We start from the raw sequence: 18,731 nt of genomic DNA, 5'->3' as shown, positions 1-18,731 counted from the left end.
GTTCTCTCAATCACTCTGCCATTCACTCGCTCAATTTACTCGCCTGATTAGTCCTCCGTTCCGCCGGCCGGTCCTCGTTGGCCGTCCGGCTCCTCCTCGGTCTCCATCCTGTCCTCAGTTGAGGATGGGGAGTCGCTCTTCTCCTCCGCGCTGCGATCCCTGCCTCCCTCCAAAGGAGGGAGGGACCGCGTGTCCGCACTTACCACACTAGAACTTGCCCCCTCCTCCTCCCCGCCTACAAGCGGAGAGAAAGAGCGGGCACTCCGCGAACCCCTATCACCATGCCCTCCCTCTCCCTTCGGGAAAGGGTCGGGCACCCTTTTGCCACGTCCCCTTTTGGAGCCCTTCTCTTCCTCTCCGCGCCCGGACATTTGCCAAAGTTATCGAGCTTCAAAATTGGAAAAGTCACAAAAGTTGTGTGTTTGAGCACATAAAGTACTAGTTTTCTTGGAAATTCAACAAGATGCAATCATGATGTGTTGTGACATATTCAAAATCTCGTCGAGCTGATTAATTTGACACTTTGTTTAACAAATTTGGTCTTCATTTGCCGAAGCTATCGAGCTTCAAAGTTTGAAAAGTCACAAAAGTTGTGTGTTTGAGCACATAAAGTACTATTTTTCTTGGAAGTTCAACAAGATGTAATCATGGTGTGTTGTGTCATTTTAAAGATCTCGTCGAGATGATTAATTTGACACTTTGTTTAACAAATTTGGTCTTCATTTGCCGAAGCTATCGAGCTTCAAAGTTTGAAAAGTCACAAAATTTGTGTGTTTGAGCACATAAAGTACTATTTTTCTTGGAAGTTCAACAAGGTGCAATGATGATGTGTTGCGTCATTTTAAAGATCTCGTCGAGCTGATTAATTTGACACTTTGGTTAACAAATTTGGTCCACATTTGCCAAAGTTATCGAGCTTCAAAATTGGAAAAGTCACAAAAGTTGTGTGTTTGAGCACATAAAGTACTATTTTTCTTGGAAATTCAACAAGATGCAATCATGAATTGTTGTCATTTTAAAGATCTCGTCGAGCTGATTAATTTGACACTTTGGTTAACAAATTTGGTCCACATTTGCCAAAGTTATCGAGCTTCAAAATTGGAAAAGTCACAAAAGTTGTGTGTTTGAGCACATAATGTACTATTTTTCTTGGAAGTTCAACAAGGTGCAATGATGATGTGTTGCGTCATTTTAAAGATCTCGTCGAGCTGATTAATTTGACACTTTGTTTAACAAATTTGGTCCACATTTGCCGAAGCTATCGAGCTTCAAAGTTTGAAAAGTCACAAAAGTTGTGTGTTTGAGCACCTAAAGTACTATTTTTCTTGGAAGTTCAACAAGATGTAATCATGGTGTGTTGTGTCATTTTAAAGATCTCGTCGAGATGATTAATTTGACACTTTGTTTAACAAATTTGGTCTTCATTTGCCGAAGCTATCGAGCTTCAAAGTTTGAAAAGTCACAAAAGTTGTGTGTTTGAGCACCTAAAGTACTATTTTTCTTGGAAGTTCAACAAGATGTAATCATGGTGTGTTGTGTCATTTTAAAGATCTCGTCGAGATGATTAATTTGACACTTTGTTTAACAAATATGGTCTTCATTTGCCGAAGCTATCGAGCTTGAAAGTTTGAAAAGTCACAAAATTTGTGTGTTTGAGCACATAATGTACTATTTTTCTTGGAAGTTCAACAAGGTGCAATGTTGATGTGTTGCGTCATTTTAAAGATCTCGTCGAGCTGATTAATTTGACACTTTGTTAAACAAATTTGGTCCACATTTGCCAAAGTTATCGAGCTTCAAAATTGGAAAAGTCACAAAAGTTGTGTGTTTGAGCACATAAAGTACTAGTTTTCTTGGAAATTCAACAAGATGCAATCATGATGTGTTGAGACATATTCAAAATCTCGTCGAGCTGATTAATTTGACACTTTGTTTAACGAATTTGGTCTTCATTTGCCGAAGTTATCGAGCTTCAAAGTTTGAAAAGTCACAAAAGTTGTGTGTTTGAGCACATAAAGTACTATTTTTCTTGGAAGTTCAACAAGATGTAATCATGGTGTGTTGTGTCATTTTAAAGATCTCGTCGAGATGATTAATTTGACACTTTGTTTAACAAATTTGGTCTTCATTTGCCGAAGCTATCGAGCTTCAAAGTTTGAAAAGTCACAAAATTTGTGTGTTTGAGCACATAATGTACTATTTTTCTTGGAAGTTCAACAAGGTGCAATGATGATGTGTTGCGTCATTTTAAAGATCTCGTCGAGCTGATTAATTTGACACTTTGGTTAACAAATTTGGTCCACATTTGCCAAAGTTATCGAGCTTCAAAATTGGAAAAGTCACAAAAGTTGTGTGTTTGAGCACATAAAGTACTATTTTTCTTGGAAATTCAACAAGATGCAATCATGAATTGTTGTGTCATTTTAAAGATCTCGTCGAGCTGATTAATTTGACACTTTGGTTAACAAATTTGGTCCACATTTGCCAAAGTTATCGAGCGTCAAAATTGGAAAAGTCACAAAAGTTGTGTGTTTGAGCACATAATGTACTATTTTTCTTGGAAGTTCAACAAGGTGCAATGATGATGTGTTGCGTCATTTTAAAGATCTCGTCGAGATGATTAATTTGACACTTTGTTTAACAAATTTGGTCTTGATTTGCCGAAGCTATCGAGCTTCAAAGTTTGAAAAGTCACAAAAGTTGTGTGTTTGAGCACCTAAAGTACTATTTTTCTTGGAAGTTCAACAAGATGTAATCATGGTGTGTTGTGTCATTTTAAAAATCTCGTCGAGCTGATTAATTTGACACTTTGTTTAACAAATTTGGTCTTCATTTGCCGAAGCTATCGAGCTTCAAAGTTTGAAAAGTCACAAAAGTTGTGTGTTTGAGCACCTAAAGTACTATTTTTCTTGGAAGTTCAACAAGATGTAATCATGGTGTGTTGTGTCATTTTAAAGATCTCGTCGAGATGATTAATTTGACACTTTGTTTAACAAATATGGTCTTCATTTGCCGAAGCTATCGAGCTTGAAAGTTTGAAAAGTCACAAAATTTGTGTGTTTGAGCACATAATGTACTATTTTTCTTGGAAGTTCAACAAGGTGCAATGATGATGTGTTGCGTCATTTTAAAGATCTCGTCGAGCTGATTAATTTGACACTTTGTTTAACAAATTTGGTCCACATTTGCCAAAGTTATCGAGCTTCAAAATTGGAAAAGTCACAAAAGTTGTGTGTTTGAGCACATAAAGTACTATTTTTCTTGGAAATTCAACAAGATGCAATCATGAATTGTTGTGTCATTTTAAAGATCTCGTCGAGCTGATTAATTTGACACTTTGGTTAACAAATTTGGTCCACATTTGCCAAAGTTATCGAGCTTCAAAATTGGAAAAGTCACAAAAGTTGTGTGTTTGAGCACATAAAGTACTATTTTTCTTGGAAATTCAACAAGATGCAATCATGAATTGTTGTGTCATTTTAAAGATCTCGTCGAGCTGATTAATTTGACACTTTGGTTAACAAATTTGGTCCACATTTGCCAAAGTTATCGAGCTTCAAAATTGGAAAAGTCACAAAAGTTGTGTGTTTGAGCACATAAAGTACTATTTTTCTTGGAAGTTCAACAAGGTGCAATGATGATGTGTTGCGTCATTTTAAAGATCTCGTCGAGCTGATTAATTTGACACTTTGTTTAACAAATTTGGTCCACATTTGCCAAAGTTATCGAGCTTCAAAATTGGAAAAGTCACAAAAGTTGTGTGTTTGAGCACATAAAGTACTATTTTTCTTGGAAATTCAACAAGATGCAATCATGAATTGTTGTGTCATTTTAAAGATCTCGTCGAGCTGATTGATTTGACACTTTGGTTAACAAATTTGGTCCACATTTGCCAAAGTTATCGAGCTTCAAAATTGGAAAAGTCACAAAAGTTGTGTGTTTGAGCACATAAAGTACTATTTTTCTTGGAAATTCAACAAGATGCAATCATGAATTGTGTCATTTTAAAGATCTCGTCGAGCTGATTAATTTGACACTTTGGTTAACAAATTTGGTCCACATTTGCCAAAGTTATCGAGCTTCAAAATTGGAAAAGTCACAAAAGTTGTGTGTTTGAGCACATAAAGTACTATTTTTCTTGGAAATTCAACAAGATGCAATCATGATGTGTTGTGACATATTCAAAATCTCGTCGAGCTGATTAATTTGACACTTTGTTTAACAAATTTGGTCTTCATTTGCCGAAGCTATCGAGCTTCAAAGTTTGAAAAGTCACAAAAGTTGTGTGTTTGAGCACATAATGTACTATTTTTCTTGGAAGTTCAACAAGGTGCAATGATGATGTGTTGCGTCATTTTAAAGATCTCGTCGAGCTGATTAATTTGACACTTTGTTTAACAAATTTGGTCCACATTTGCCAAAGTTATCGAGCTTCAAAATTGGAAAAGTCACAAAAGTTGTGTGTTTGAGCACATAAAGTACTATTTTTCTTGGAAATTCAACAAGATGCAATCATGAATTGTTGTGTCATTTTAAAGATCTCGTCGAGCTGATTAATTTGACACTTTGGTTAACAAATTTGGTCCACATTTGCCAAAGTTATCGAGCTTCAAAATTGGAAAAGTCACAAAAGTTGTGTGTTTGAGCACATAAAGTACTATTTTTCTTGGAAATTCAACAAGATGCAATCATGAATTGTTGTGTCATTTTAAAGATCTCGTCGAGCTGATTAATTTGACACTTTGGTTAACAAATTTGGTCCACATTTGCCAAAGTTATCGAGCTTCAAAATTGGAAAAGTCACAAAAGTTGTGTGTTTGAGCACATAAAGTACTATTTTTCTTGGAAATTCAACAAGATGCAATCATGAATTGTTGTGACATATTCAAAATCTCGTCGAGCTGATTAATTTGACACTTTGTTTAACAAATTTGGTCTTCATTTGCCGAAGCTATCGAGCTTCAAAGTTTGAAAAGTCACAAAAGTTGTGTGTTTGAGCTCATAAAGTATTATTTTTCTTGGAAGTTCAACAAGATGTAATCATGGTGTGTTGTGTCATTTTAAAGATCTCGTCGAGCTGATTAATTTGACACTTTGTTTAACAAATTTGGTCCTAATTTGCCAAAGTTATCGAGCTTCAAAATTGGAAAAGTCACAAAAGTTGTGTGTTTGAGCACATAAAGTACTATTTTTCTTGGAAATTCAACAAGATGCAATCATGAATTGTTGTGTCATTTTAAAGATCTCGTCGAGCTGATTAATTTGACACTTTGTTAAACAAATTTGGTCCACATTTGCCAAAGTTATCGAGCTTCAAAATTGGAAAAGTCACAAAAGTTGTGTGTTTGAGCACATAATGTACTATTTTTCTTGGAAGTTCAACAAGGTGCAATGATGATGTGTTGCGTCATTTTAAAGATCTCGTCGAGCTGATTAATTTGACACTTTGTTTAACGAATTTGGTCTTCATTTGCCGAAGTTATCGAGCTTCAAAGTTTGAAAAGTCACAAAAGTTGTGTGTTTGAGCACATAAAGTACTATTTTTCTTGGAAGTTCAACAAGATGTAATCATGGTGTGTTGTGTCATTTTAAAGATCTCGTCGAGATGATTAATTTGACACTTTGTTTAACAAATTTGGTCTTCATTTGCCGAAGCTATCGAGCTTCAAAGTTTGAAAAGTCACAAAATTTGTGTGTTTGAGCACATAATGTACTATTTTTCTTGGAAGTTCAACAAGGTGCAATGATGATGTGTTGCGTCATTTTAAAGATCTCGTCGAGCTGATTAATTTGACACTTTGGTTAACAAATTTGGTCCACATTTGCCAAAGTTATCGAGCTTCAAAATTGGAAAAGTCACAAAAGTTGTGTGTTTGAGCACATAAAGTACTATTTTTCTTGGAAATTCAACAAGATGCAATCATGAATTGTTGTGTCATTTTAAAGATCTCGTCGAGCTGATTAATTTGACACTTTGGTTAACAAATTTGGTCCACATTTGCCAAAGTTATCGAGCGTCAAAATTGGAAAAGTCACAAAAGTTGTGTGTTTGAGCACATAATGTACTATTTTTCTTGGAAGTTCAACAAGGTGCAATGATGATGTGTTGCGTCATTTTAAAGATCTCGTCGAGCTGATTAATTTGACACTTTGTTTAACAAATTTGGTCCACATTTGCCGAAGCTATCGAGCTTCAAAATTTGAAAAGTCACAAAAGTTGTGTGTTTGAGCACCTAAAGTACTATTTTTCTTGGAAGTTCAACAAGATGTAATCATGGTGTGTTGTGTCATTTTAAAGATCTCGTCGAGATGATTAATTTGACACTTTGTTTAACAAATTTGGTCTTCATTTGCCGAAGCTATCGAGCTTCAAAGTTTGAAAAGTCACAAAAGTTGTGTGTTTGAGCACCTAAAGTACTATTTTTCTTGGAAGTTCAACAAGATGTAATCATGGTGTGTTGTGTCATTTTAAAAATCTCGTCGAGCTGATTAATTTGACACTTTGTTTAACAAATTTGGTCTTCATTTGCCGAAGCTATCGAGCTTCAAAGTTTGAAAAGTCACAAAAGTTGTGTGTTTGAGCACCTAAAGTACTATTTTTCTTGGAAGTTCAACAAGATGTAATCATGGTGTGTTGTGTCATTTTAAAGATCTCGTCGAGATGATTAATTTGACACTTTGTTTAACAAATATGGTCTTCATTTGCCGAAGCTATCGAGCTTGAAAGTTTGAAAAGTCACAAAATTTGTGTGTTTGAGCACATAATGTACTATTTTTCTTGGAAGTTCAACAAGGTGCAATGATGATGTGTTGCGTCATTTTAAAGATCTCGTCGAGCTGATTAATTTGACACTTTGTTTAACAAATTTGGTCCACATTTGCCAAAGTTATCGAGCTTCAAAATTGGAAAAGTCACAAAAGTTGTGTGTTTGAGCACATAAAGTACTATTTTTCTTGGAAATTCAACAAGATGCAATCATGAATTGTTGTGTCATTTTAAAGATCTCGTCGAGCTGATTAATTTGACACTTTGGTTAACAAATTTGGTCCACATTTGCCAAAGTTATCGAGCTTCAAAATTGGAAAAGTCACAAAAGTTGTGTGTTTGAGCACATAAAGTACTATTTTTCTTGGAAATTCAACAAGATGCAATCATGAATTGTTGTGTCATTTTAAAGATCTCGTCGAGCTGATTAATTTGACACTTTGGTTAACAAATTTGGTCCACATTTGCCAAAGTTATCGAGCTTCAAAATTGGAAAAGTCACAAAAGTTGTGTGTTTGAGCACATAAAGTACTATTTTTCTTGGAAGTTCAACAAGGTGCAATGATGATGTGTTGCGTCATTTTAAAGATCTCGTCGAGCTGATTAATTTGACACTTTGTTTAACAAATTTGGTCCACATTTGCCAAAGTTATCGAGCTTCAAAATTGGAAAAGTCACAAAAGTTGTGTGTTTGAGCACATAAAGTACTATTTTTCTTGGAAATTCAACAAGATGCAATCATGAATTGTTGTGTCATTTTAAAGATCTCGTCGAGCTGATTGATTTGACACTTTGGTTAACAAATTTGGTCCACATTTGCCAAAGTTATCGAGCTTCAAAATTGGAAAAGTCACAAAAGTTGTGTGTTTGAGCACATAAAGTACTATTTTTCTTGGAAATTCAACAAGATGCAATCATGAATTGTGTCATTTTAAAGATCTCGTCGAGCTGATTAATTTGACACTTTGGTTAACAAATTTGGTCCACATTTGCCAAAGTTATCGAGCTTCAAAATTGGAAAAGTCACAAAAGTTGTGTGTTTGAGCACATAAAGTACTATTTTTCTTGGAAATTCAACAAGATGCAATCATGATGTGTTGTGACATATTCAAAATCTCGTCGAGCTGATTAATTTGACACTTTGTTTAACAAATTTGGTCTTCATTTGCCGAAGCTATCGAGCTTCAAAGTTTGAAAAGTCACAAAAGTTGTGTGTTTGAGCACATAATGTACTATTTTTCTTGGAAGTTCAACAAGGTGCAATGATGATGTGTTGCGTCATTTTAAAGATCTCGTCGAGCTGATTAATTTGACACTTTGTTTAACAAATTTGGTCCACATTTGCCAAAGTTATCGAGCTTCAAAATTGGAAAAGTCACAAAAGTTGTGTGTTTGAGCACATAAAGTACTATTTTTCTTGGAAATTCAACAAGATGCAATCATGAATTGTTGTGTCATTTTAAAGATCTCGTCGAGCTGATTAATTTGACACTTTGGTTAACAAATTTGGTCCACATTTGCCAAAGTTATCGAGCTTCAAAATTGGAAAAGTCACAAAAGTTGTGTGTTTGAGCACATAAAGTACTATTTTTCTTGGAAATTCAACAAGATGCAATCATGAATTGTTGTGTCATTTTAAAGATCTCGTCGAGCTGATTAATTTGACACTTTGGTTAACAAATTTGGTCCACATTTGCCAAAGTTATCGAGCTTCAAAATTGGAAAAGTCACAAAAGTTGTGTGTTTGAGCACATAAAGTACTATTTTTCTTGGAAATTCAACAAGATGCAATCATGAATTGTTGTGACATATTCAAAATCTCGTCGAGCTGATTAATTTGACACTTTGTTTAACAAATTTGGTCTTCATTTGCCGAAGCTATCGAGCTTCAAAGTTTGAAAAGTCACAAAAGTTGTGTGTTTGAGCTCATAAAGTATTATTTTTCTTGGAAGTTCAACAAGATGTAATCATGGTGTGTTGTGTCATTTTAAAGATCTCGTCGAGCTGATTAATTTGACACTTTGTTTAACAAATTTGGTCCTAATTTGCCAAAGTTATCGAGCTTCAAAATTGGAAAAGTCACAAAAGTTGTGTGTTTGAGCACATAAAGTACTATTTTTCTTGGAAATTCAACAAGATGCAATCATGAATTGTTGTGTCATTTTAAAGATCTCGTCGAGCTGATTAATTTGACACTTTGTTTAACAAATTTGGTCCTAATTTGCCAAAGTTATCGAGCTTCAAAATTGGAAAAGTCACAAAAGTTGTGTGTTTGAGCACATAAAGTACTATTTTTCTTGGAAATTCAACAAGATGCAATCATGAATTGTTGTGTCATTTTAAAGATCTCGTCGAGCTGATTAATTTGACACTTTGTTAAACAAATTTGGTCCACATTTGCCAAAGTTATCGAGCTTCAAAATTGGAAAAGTCACAAAAGTTGTGTGTTTGAGCACATAAAGTACTATTTTTCTTGGAAATTCAACAAGATGCAATCATGAATTGTTGTGTCATTTTAAAGATCTCGTCGAGCTGATTAATTTGACACTTTGTTTAACAAATTTGGTCCTAATTTGCCAAAGTTATCGAGCTTCAAAATTGGAAAAGTCACAAAAGTTGTGTGTTTGAGCACATAAAGTACTATTTTTCTTGGAAATTCAACAAGATGCAATCATGAATTGTTGTGTCATTTTAAAGATCTCGTCGAGCTGATTAATTTGACACTTTGTTAAACAAATTTGGTCCACATTTGCCAAAGTTATCGAGCTTCAAAATTGGAAAAGTCACAAAAGTTGTGTGTTTGAGCACATAAAGTACTAGTTTTCTTGGAAATTCAACAAGATGCAATCATGATGTGTTGTGACATATTCAAAATCTCGTCGAGCTGATTAATTTGACACTTTGTTTAACGAATTTGGTCTTCATTTGCCGAAGCTATCGAGCTTCAAAGTTTGAAAAGTCACAAAAGTTGTGTGTTTGAGCACATAAAGTACTATTTTTCTTGGAAGTTCAACAAGATGTAATCATGGTGTGTTGTGTCATTTTAAAGATCTCGTCGAGATGATTAATTTGACACTTTGTTTAACAAATTTGGTCTTCATTTGCCGAAGCTATCGAGCTTCAAAGTTTGAAAAGTCACAAAATTTGTGTGTTTGAGCACATAAAGTACTATTTTTCTTGGAAATTCAACAAAGTGCAATGATGATGTGTTGCGTCATTTTAAAGATCTCGTCGAGCTGATTAATTTGACACTTTGTTTAACAAATTTGGTCTTCATTTGCCGAAGCTATCGAGCTTCAAAGTTTGAAAAGTCACAAAAGTTGTGTGTTTGAGCACATAAAGTACTATTTTTCTTGGAAGTTCAACAAGGTGCAATGATGATGTGTTGCGTCATTTTAAAGATCTCGTCGAGCTGATTAATTTGACACTTTGTTTAACAAATTTGGTCCACATTTGCCAAAGTTATCGAGCTTCAAAATTGGAAAAGTCACAAAAGTTGTGTGTTTGAGCACATAAAGTACTATTTTTCTTGGAAATTCAACAAAGTGCAATGATGATGTGTTGCGTCATTTTAAAGATCTCGTCGAGCTGATTAATTTGACACTTTGTTTAACAAATTTGGTCCACATTTGCCAAAGTTATCGAGCTTCAAAGTTTGAAAAGTCACAAAATTTGTGTGTTTGAGCACATAATGTACTATTTTTCTTGGAAGTTCAACAAGGTGCAATGATGATGTGTTGCGTCATTTTAAAGATCTCGTCGAGCTGATTAATTTGACACTTTGTTTAACAAATTTGGTCCACATTTGCCAAAGTTATCGAGCTTCAAAATTGGAAAAGTCACAAAAGTTGTGTGTTTGAGCACATAATGTACAATTTTTCTTGGAAGTTCAACAAGGTGCAATGATGATGTGTTGCGTCATTTTAAAGATCTCGTCGAGCTGATTAATTTGACACTTTGTTAAACAAATTTGGTCCACATTTGCCAAAGTTATCGAGCTTCAAAATTGGAAAAGTCACAAAAGTTGTGTGTTTGAGCACATAAAGTACTAGTTTTCTTGGAAATTCAACAAGATGCAATCATGATGTGTTGTGACATATTCAAAATCTCGTCGAGCTGATTAATTTGACACTTTGTTTAACGAATTTGGTCTTCATTTGCCGAAGCTATCGAGCTTCAAAGTTTGAAAAGTCACAAAAGTTGTGTGTTTGAGCACATAAAGTACTATTTTTCTTGGAAGTTCAACAAGATGTAATCATGGTGTGTTGTGTCATTTTAAAGATCTCGTCGAGATGATTAATTTGACACTTTGTTTAACAAATTTGGTCTTCATTTGCCGAAGCTATCGAGCTTGAAAGTTTGAAAAGTCACAAAATTTGTGTGTTTGAGCACATAATGTACTATTTTTCTTGGAAGTTCAACAAGGTGCAATGATGATGTGTTGCGTCATTTTAAAGATCTCGTCGAGCTGATTAATTTGACACTTTGTTAAACAAATTTGGTCCACATTTGCCAAAGTTATCGAGCTTCAAAATTGGAAAAGTCACAAAAGTTGTGTGTTTGAGCACATAAAGTACTAGTTTTCTTGGAAATTCAACAAGATGCAATCATGATGTGTTGTGACATATTCAAAATCTCGTCGAGCTGATTAATTTGACACTTTGTTTAACGAATTTGGTCTTCATTTGCCGAAGCTATCGAGCTTCAAAGTTTGAAAAGTCACAAAAGTTGTGTGTTTGAGCACATAAAGTACTATTTTTCTTGGAAGTTCAACAAGATGTAATCATGGTGTGTTGTGTCATTTTAAAGATCTCGTCGAGATGATTAATTTGACACTTTGTTTAACAAATTTGGTCTTCATTTGCCGAAGCTATCGAGCTTCAAAGTTTGAAAAGTCACAAAATTTGTGTGTTTGAGCACATAAAGTACTATTTTTCTTGGAAATTCAACAAAGTGCAATGATGATGTGTTGCGTCATTTTAAAGATCTCGTCGAGCTGATTAATTTGACACTTTGTTTAACAAATTTGGTCTTCATTTGCCGAAGCTATCGAGCTTCAAAGTTTGAAAAGTCACAAAAGTTGTGTGTTTGAGCACATAATGTACTATTTTTCTTGGAAGTTCAACAAGGTGCAATGATGATGTGTTGCGTCATTTTAAAGATCTCGTCGAGCTGATTAATTTGACACTTTGTTTAACAAATTTGGTCCACATTTGCCAAAGTTATCGAGCTTCAAAATTGGAAAAGTCACAAAAGTTGTGTGTTTGAGCACATAAAGTACTATTTTTCTTGGAAATTCAACAAGATGCAATCATGAATTGTTGTGTCATTTTAAAGATCTCGTCGAGCTGATTAATTTGACACTTTGGTTAACAAATTTGGTCCACATTTGCCAAAGTTATCGAGCTTCAAAATTGGAAAAGTCACAAAAGGTGTGTGTTTGAGCACATAAAGTACTATTTTTCTTGGAAATTCAACAAGATGCAATCATGAATTGTTGTGTCATTTTAAAGATCTCGTCGAGCTGATTAATTTGACACTTTGTTTAACAAATTTGGTCTTCATTTGCCGAAGCTATCGAGCTTCAAAGTTTGAAAAGTCACAAAAGTTGTGTGTTTGAGCACCTAAAGTACTATTTTTCTTGGAAGTTCAACAAGATGTAATCATGGTGTGTTGTGTCATTTTAAAGATCTCGTCGAGATGATTAATTTGACACTTTGTTTAACAAATTTGGTCTTCATTTGCCGAAGCTATCGAGCTTGAAAGTTTGAAAAGTCACAAAATTTGTGTGTTTGAGCACATAATGTACTATTTTTCTTGGAAGTTCAACAAGGTGCAATGATGATGTGTTGCGTCATTTTAAAGATCTCGCCGAGCTGATTAATTTGACACTTTGTTAAACAAATTTGGTCCACATTTGCCGAAGCTATCGAGCTTCAAAGTTTGAAAAGTCACAAAAGTTGTGTGTTTGAGCACCTAAAGTACTATTTTTCTTGGAAGTTCAACAAGATGTAATCATGGTGTGTTGTGTCATTTTAAAGATCTCGTCGAGATGATTAATTTGACACTTTGTTTAACAAATTTGGTCTTCATTTGCCGAAGCTATCGAGCTTGAAAGTTTGAAAAGTCACAAAATTTGTGTGTTTGAGCACATAATGTACTATTTTTCTTGGAAGTTCAACAAGGTGCAATGATGATGTGTTGCGTCATTTTAAAGATCTCGCCGAGCTGATTAATTTGACACTTTGTTAAACAAATTTGGTCCACATTTGCCGAAGCTATCGAGCTTCAAACTTTGAAAAGTCACAAAAGTTGTGTGTTTGAGCACCTAAAGTACTATTTTTCTTGGAAGTTCAACAAGATGTAATAATGATGTGTTGTGACATATTCAAAATCTCGTCGAGCTGATTAATTTGACACTTTGTTTAACAAATTTGGTCTTCATTTGCCGAAGCTATCGAGCTTCAAAGTTTGAAAAGTCACAAAAGTTGTGTGTTTGAGCACATAAAGTAATATTTTTCTTGGAAATTCAACAAGATGCAATCATGAATTGTTGTGTCATTTTAAAGATCTCGTCGAGCTGATTAATTTGACACTTTGGTTAACAAATTTGGTCCACATTTGCCAAAGTTATCGAGCTTCAAAATTGGAAAAGTCACAAAAGTTGTGTGTTTGAGCACATAAAGTACTATTTTTCTTGGAAATTCAACAAGATGCAATCATGAATTGTTGTGTCATTTTAAAGATCTCGTCGAGCTGATTAATTTGACACTTTGGTTAACAAATTTGGTCCACATTTGCCAAAGTTATCGAGCTTCAAAATTGGAAAAGTCACAAAAGTTGTGTGTTTGAGCACATAAAGTACTATTTTTCTTGGAAATTCAACAAAGTGCAATGATGATGTGTTGCGTCATTTTAAAGATCTCGTCGAGCTGATTAATTTGACACTTTGTTTAACAAATTTGGTCCACATTTGCCAAAGTTATCGAGCTTCAAAATTGGAAAAGTCACAAAAGTTGTGTGTTTGAGCACATAAAGTACTATTTTTCTTGGAAATTCAACAAGATGCAATCATGAATTGTTGTGTCATTTTAAAAATCTCGTCGAGCTGATTAATTTGACACTTTGGTTAACAAATTTGGTCCACATTTGCCAAAGTTATCGAGCTTCAAAATTGGAAAAGTCACAAAAGTTGTGTGTTTGAGCACATAAAGTACTATTTTTCTTGGAAATTCAACAAGATGCAATCATGATGTGTTGTGACATATTCAAAATCTCGTCGAGCTGATTAATTTGACACTTTGTTTAACAAATTTGGTCTTCATTTGCCGAAGCTATCGAGCTTCAAAGTTTGAAAAGTCACAAAAGTTGTGTGTTTGAGCACCTAAAGTACTATTTTTCTTGGAAGTTCAACAAGATGTAATCATGGTGTGTTGTGTCATTTTAAAGATCTCGTCGAGATGATTAATTTGACACTTTGTTTAACAAATTTGGTCTTCATTTGCCGAAGCTATCGAGCTTGAAAGTTTGAAAAGTCACAAAATTTGTGTGTTTGAGCACATAATGTACTATTTTTCTTGGAAGTTCAACAAGGTGCAATGATGATGTGTTGCGTCATTTTAAAGATCTCGCCGAGCTGATTAATTTGACACTTTGTTAAACAAATTTGGTCCACATTTGCCAAAGTTATCGAGCTTCAAAATTGGAAAAGTCACAAAAGTTGTGTGTTTGAGCACATAAAGTACTATTTTTCTTGGAAATTCAACAAGATGCAATCATGAATTGTTGTGTCATTTTAAAGATCTCGTCGAGCTGATTAATTTGACACTTTGTTTAACAAATTTGGTCTTCATTTGCCGAAGCTATCGAGCTTCAAAGTTTGAAAAGTCACAAAAGTTGTGTGTTTGAGCACCTAAAGTACTATTTTTCTTGGAAATTCAACAAGATGCAATCATGATGTGTTGTGACATATTCAAAATCTCGTCGAGCTGATTAATTTGACACTTTGTTTAACAAATTTGGTCTTCATTTGCCGAAGCTATCGAGCTTCAAAGTTTGAAAAGTCACAAAAGTTGTGTGTTTGAGCACATAAAGTACTATTTTTCTTGGAAATTCAACAAGATGCAATCATGAATTGTTGTGTCATTTTAAAGATCTCGTCGAGCTGATTAATTTGACACTTTAGTTAACAAATTTGGTCCACATTTGCCAAAGTTATCGAGCTTCAAAATTGGAAAAGTCACAAAAGTTGTGTGTTTGAGCACATAAAGTACTATTTTTCTTGAAAATTCAACAAGATGCAATCATGAATTGTTGTGTCATTTTAAAGATCTCGTCGAGCTGATTAATTTGACACTTTGGTTAACAAATTTGGTCCACATTTGCCAAAGTTATCGAGCTTCAAAATTGGAAAAGTCACAAAAGTTGTGTGTTTGAGCACATAATGTACTATTTTTCTTGGAAATTCAACAAGATGCAATCATGAATTTTTGTGTCATTTTAAAGATCTCGTCGAGCTGATTAATTTGACACTTTGTTTAACAAATTTGGTCCACATTTGCCAAAGTTATCGAGCTTCAAAATTGGAAAAGTCACAAAAGTTGTGTGTTTGAGCACATAAAGTACTATTTTTCTTGGAAATTCAACAAGATGCAATCATGATGTGTTGTGACATATTCAAAATCTCGTCGAGCTGATTAATTTGACACTTTGTTTAACAAATTTGGTCTTCATTTGCCGAAGCTATCGAGCTTCAAAGTTTGAAAAGTCACAAAAGTTGTGTGTTTGAGCACATAATGTACTATTTTTCTTGGAAGTTCAACAAGGTGCAATGATGATGTGTTGCGTCATTTTAAAGATCTCGTCGAGCTGATTAATTTGACACTTTGTTTAACAAATTTGGTCCACATTTGCCAAAGTTATCGAGCTTCAAAATTGGAAAAGTCACAAAAGTTGTGTGTTTGAGCACATAAAGTACTATTTTTCTTGGAAATTCAACAAGATGCAATCATGAATTGTTGTGTCATTTTAAAGATCTCGTCGAGCTGATTAATTTGACACTTTGGTTAAGAAATTTGGTCCACATTTGCCAAAGTTATCGAGCTTCAAAATTGGAAAAGTCACAAAAGTTGTGTGTTTGAGCACATAAAGTACTATTTTTCTTGGAAATTCAACAAGATGCAATCATGATGTGTCGTGACATATTCAAAATCTCGTCGAGCTGATTAATTTGACACTTTGTTTAACAAATTTGGTCCACATTTGCCAAAGTTATCGAGCTTCAAAATTGGAAAAGTCACAAAAGTTGTGTGTTTGAGCACATAAAGTACTATTTTTCTTGGAAATTCAACAAGATGCAATCATGAATTGTTGTGTCATTTTAAAGATCTCGTCGAGCTGATTAATTTGACACTTTGGTTAACAAATTTGGTCCACATTTGCCAAAGTTATCGAGCTTCAAAATTGGAAAAGTCACAAAAGTTGTGTGTTTGAGCACATAAAGTACTATTTTTCTTGGAAATTCAACAAGATGCAATCATGATGTGTTGTGACATATTCAAAATCTCGTCGAGCTGATTAATTTGACACTTTGTTTAACAAATTTGGTCTTCATTTGCCGAAGCTATCGAGCTTCAAAGTTTGAAAAGTCACAAAAGTTGTGTGTTTGAGCACATAAAGTACTATTTTTCTTGGAAATTCAACAAGATGCAATCATGATGTGTTGTGACATATTCAAAATCTCGTCGAGCTGATTAATTTGACACTTTGTTTAACAAATTTGGTCTTCATTTGCCGAAGCTATCGAGCTTCAAAATTGGAAAAGTCACAAAAGTTGTGTGTTTGAGCACATAAAGTACTATTTTTCTTGGAAATTCAACAAGATGCAATCATGAATTGTTGTGTCATTTTAAAGATCTCGTCGAGCTGATTAATTTGACACTTTGGTTAACAAATTTGGTCCACATTTGCCAAAGTTATCGAGCTTCAAAATTGGAAAAGTCACAAAAGTTGTGTGTTTGAGCACATAAAGTACTATTTTTCTTGGAAATTCAACAAGATGCAATCATGAATTGTTGTGTCATTTTAAAGATCTCGTCGAGCTGATTAATTTGACACTTTGGTTAACAAATTTGGTCCACATTTGCCAAAGTTATCGAGCTTCAAAATTGGAAAAGTCACAAAAGTTGTGTGTTTGAGCACATAAAGTACTATTTTTCTTGGAAATTCAACAAGATGCAATCATGAATTGTTGTGTCATTTTAAAGATCTCGTCGAGCTGATTAATTTGACACTTTGGTTAACAAATTTGGTCCACATTTGCCAAAGTTATCGAGCTTCAAAATTGGAAAAGTCACAAAAGTTGTGTGTTTGAGCACATAAAGTACTATTTTTCTTGGAAATTCAACAAGATGCAATCATGAATTGTTGTGTCATTTTAAAGATCTCGTCGAGCTGATTAATTTGACACTTTGGTTAACAAATTTGGTCCACATTTGCCAAAGTTATCGAGCTTCAAAATTGGAAAAGTCACAAAAGTTGTGTGTTTGAGCACATAAAGTACTATTTTTCTTGGAAATTCAACAAGATGCAATCATGAATTGTTGTGTCATTTTAAAGATCTCGTCGAGCTGATTAATTTGACACTTTGGTTAACAAATTTGGTCCACATTTGCCAAAGTTATCGAGCTTCAAAATTGGAAAAGTCACAAAAGTTGTGTGTTTGAGCACATAATGTACTATTTTTCTTGGAAGTTCAACAAGGTGCAATGATGATGTGTTGCGTCATTTTAAAGATCTCGTCGAGCGGATTAATTTGACACTTTGTTTAACAAATTTGGTCCACATTTGCCAAAGTTATCGAGCTTCAAAATTGGAAAAGTCACAAAAGTTGTGTGTTTGAGCACATAAAGTACTATTTTTCTTGGAAATTCAACAAGATGCAATCATGATGTGTTGTGACATATTCAAAATCTCGTCGAGCTGATTAATTTGACACTTTGTTTAACAAATTTGGTCCACATTTGCCAAAGTTATCGAGCTTCAAAATTGGAAAAGTCACAAAAGTTGTGTGTTTGAGCATATAAAGTACTATTTTTCTTGGAAATTCAACAAGATGCAATCATGATGTATTGTGACATATTCAAAATCTCGTCGAGCTGATTAATTTGACACTTTGGTTAACAAATTTGGTCCACATTTGCCAAAGTTATCGAGCTTCAAAATTGGAAAAGTCACAAAAGTTGTGTGTTTGAGCACATAAAGTACTATTTTTCTTGGAAATTCAACAAGATGCAATCATGAATTGTGTCATTTTAAAGATCTCGTCGAGCTGATTAATTTGACACTTTGGTTAACAAATTTGGTCCACATTTGCCAAAGTTATCGAGCTTCAAAATTGGAAAAGTCACAAAAGTTGTGTGTTTGAGCACATAAAGTACTATTTTTCTTGGAAATTCAACAAGATGCAATCATGATGTGTTGTGACATATTCAAAATCTCGTCGAGCTGATTAATTTGACACTTTGTTTAACAAATTTGGTCCACATTTGCCAAAGTTATCGAGCTTCAAAATTGGAAAAGTCACAAAAGTTGTGTGTTTGAGCACATAAAGTACTATTTTTCTTGGAAATTCAACAAGATGCAATCATGAATTGTTGTGTCATTTTAAAGATCTCGTCGAGCTGATTAATTTGACACTTTGGTTAACAAATTTGGTCCACATTTGCCAAAGTTATCGAGCTTCAAAATTGGAAAAGTCACAAAAGTTGTGTGTTTGAGCACATAAAGTACTATTTTTCTTGGAAATTCAACAAGATGCAATCATGATGTGTTGTGACATATTCAAAATCTCGTCGAGCTGATTAATTTGACACTTTGTTTAACAAATTTGGTCCACATTTGCCAAAGTTATCGAGCTTTAAAATTGGAAAAGTCACAAAAGTTGTGTGTTTGAGCACATAAAGTA

This window comes from Euwallacea fornicatus, unplaced genomic scaffold (genome assembly GCF_040115645.1).
Source record: "Euwallacea fornicatus isolate EFF26 unplaced genomic scaffold, ASM4011564v1 scaffold_65, whole genome shotgun sequence".
Taxonomy (NCBI): domain Eukaryota; kingdom Metazoa; phylum Arthropoda; class Insecta; order Coleoptera; family Curculionidae; genus Euwallacea; species Euwallacea fornicatus.
Note: the sequence above shows the minus strand (reverse complement) of the source record.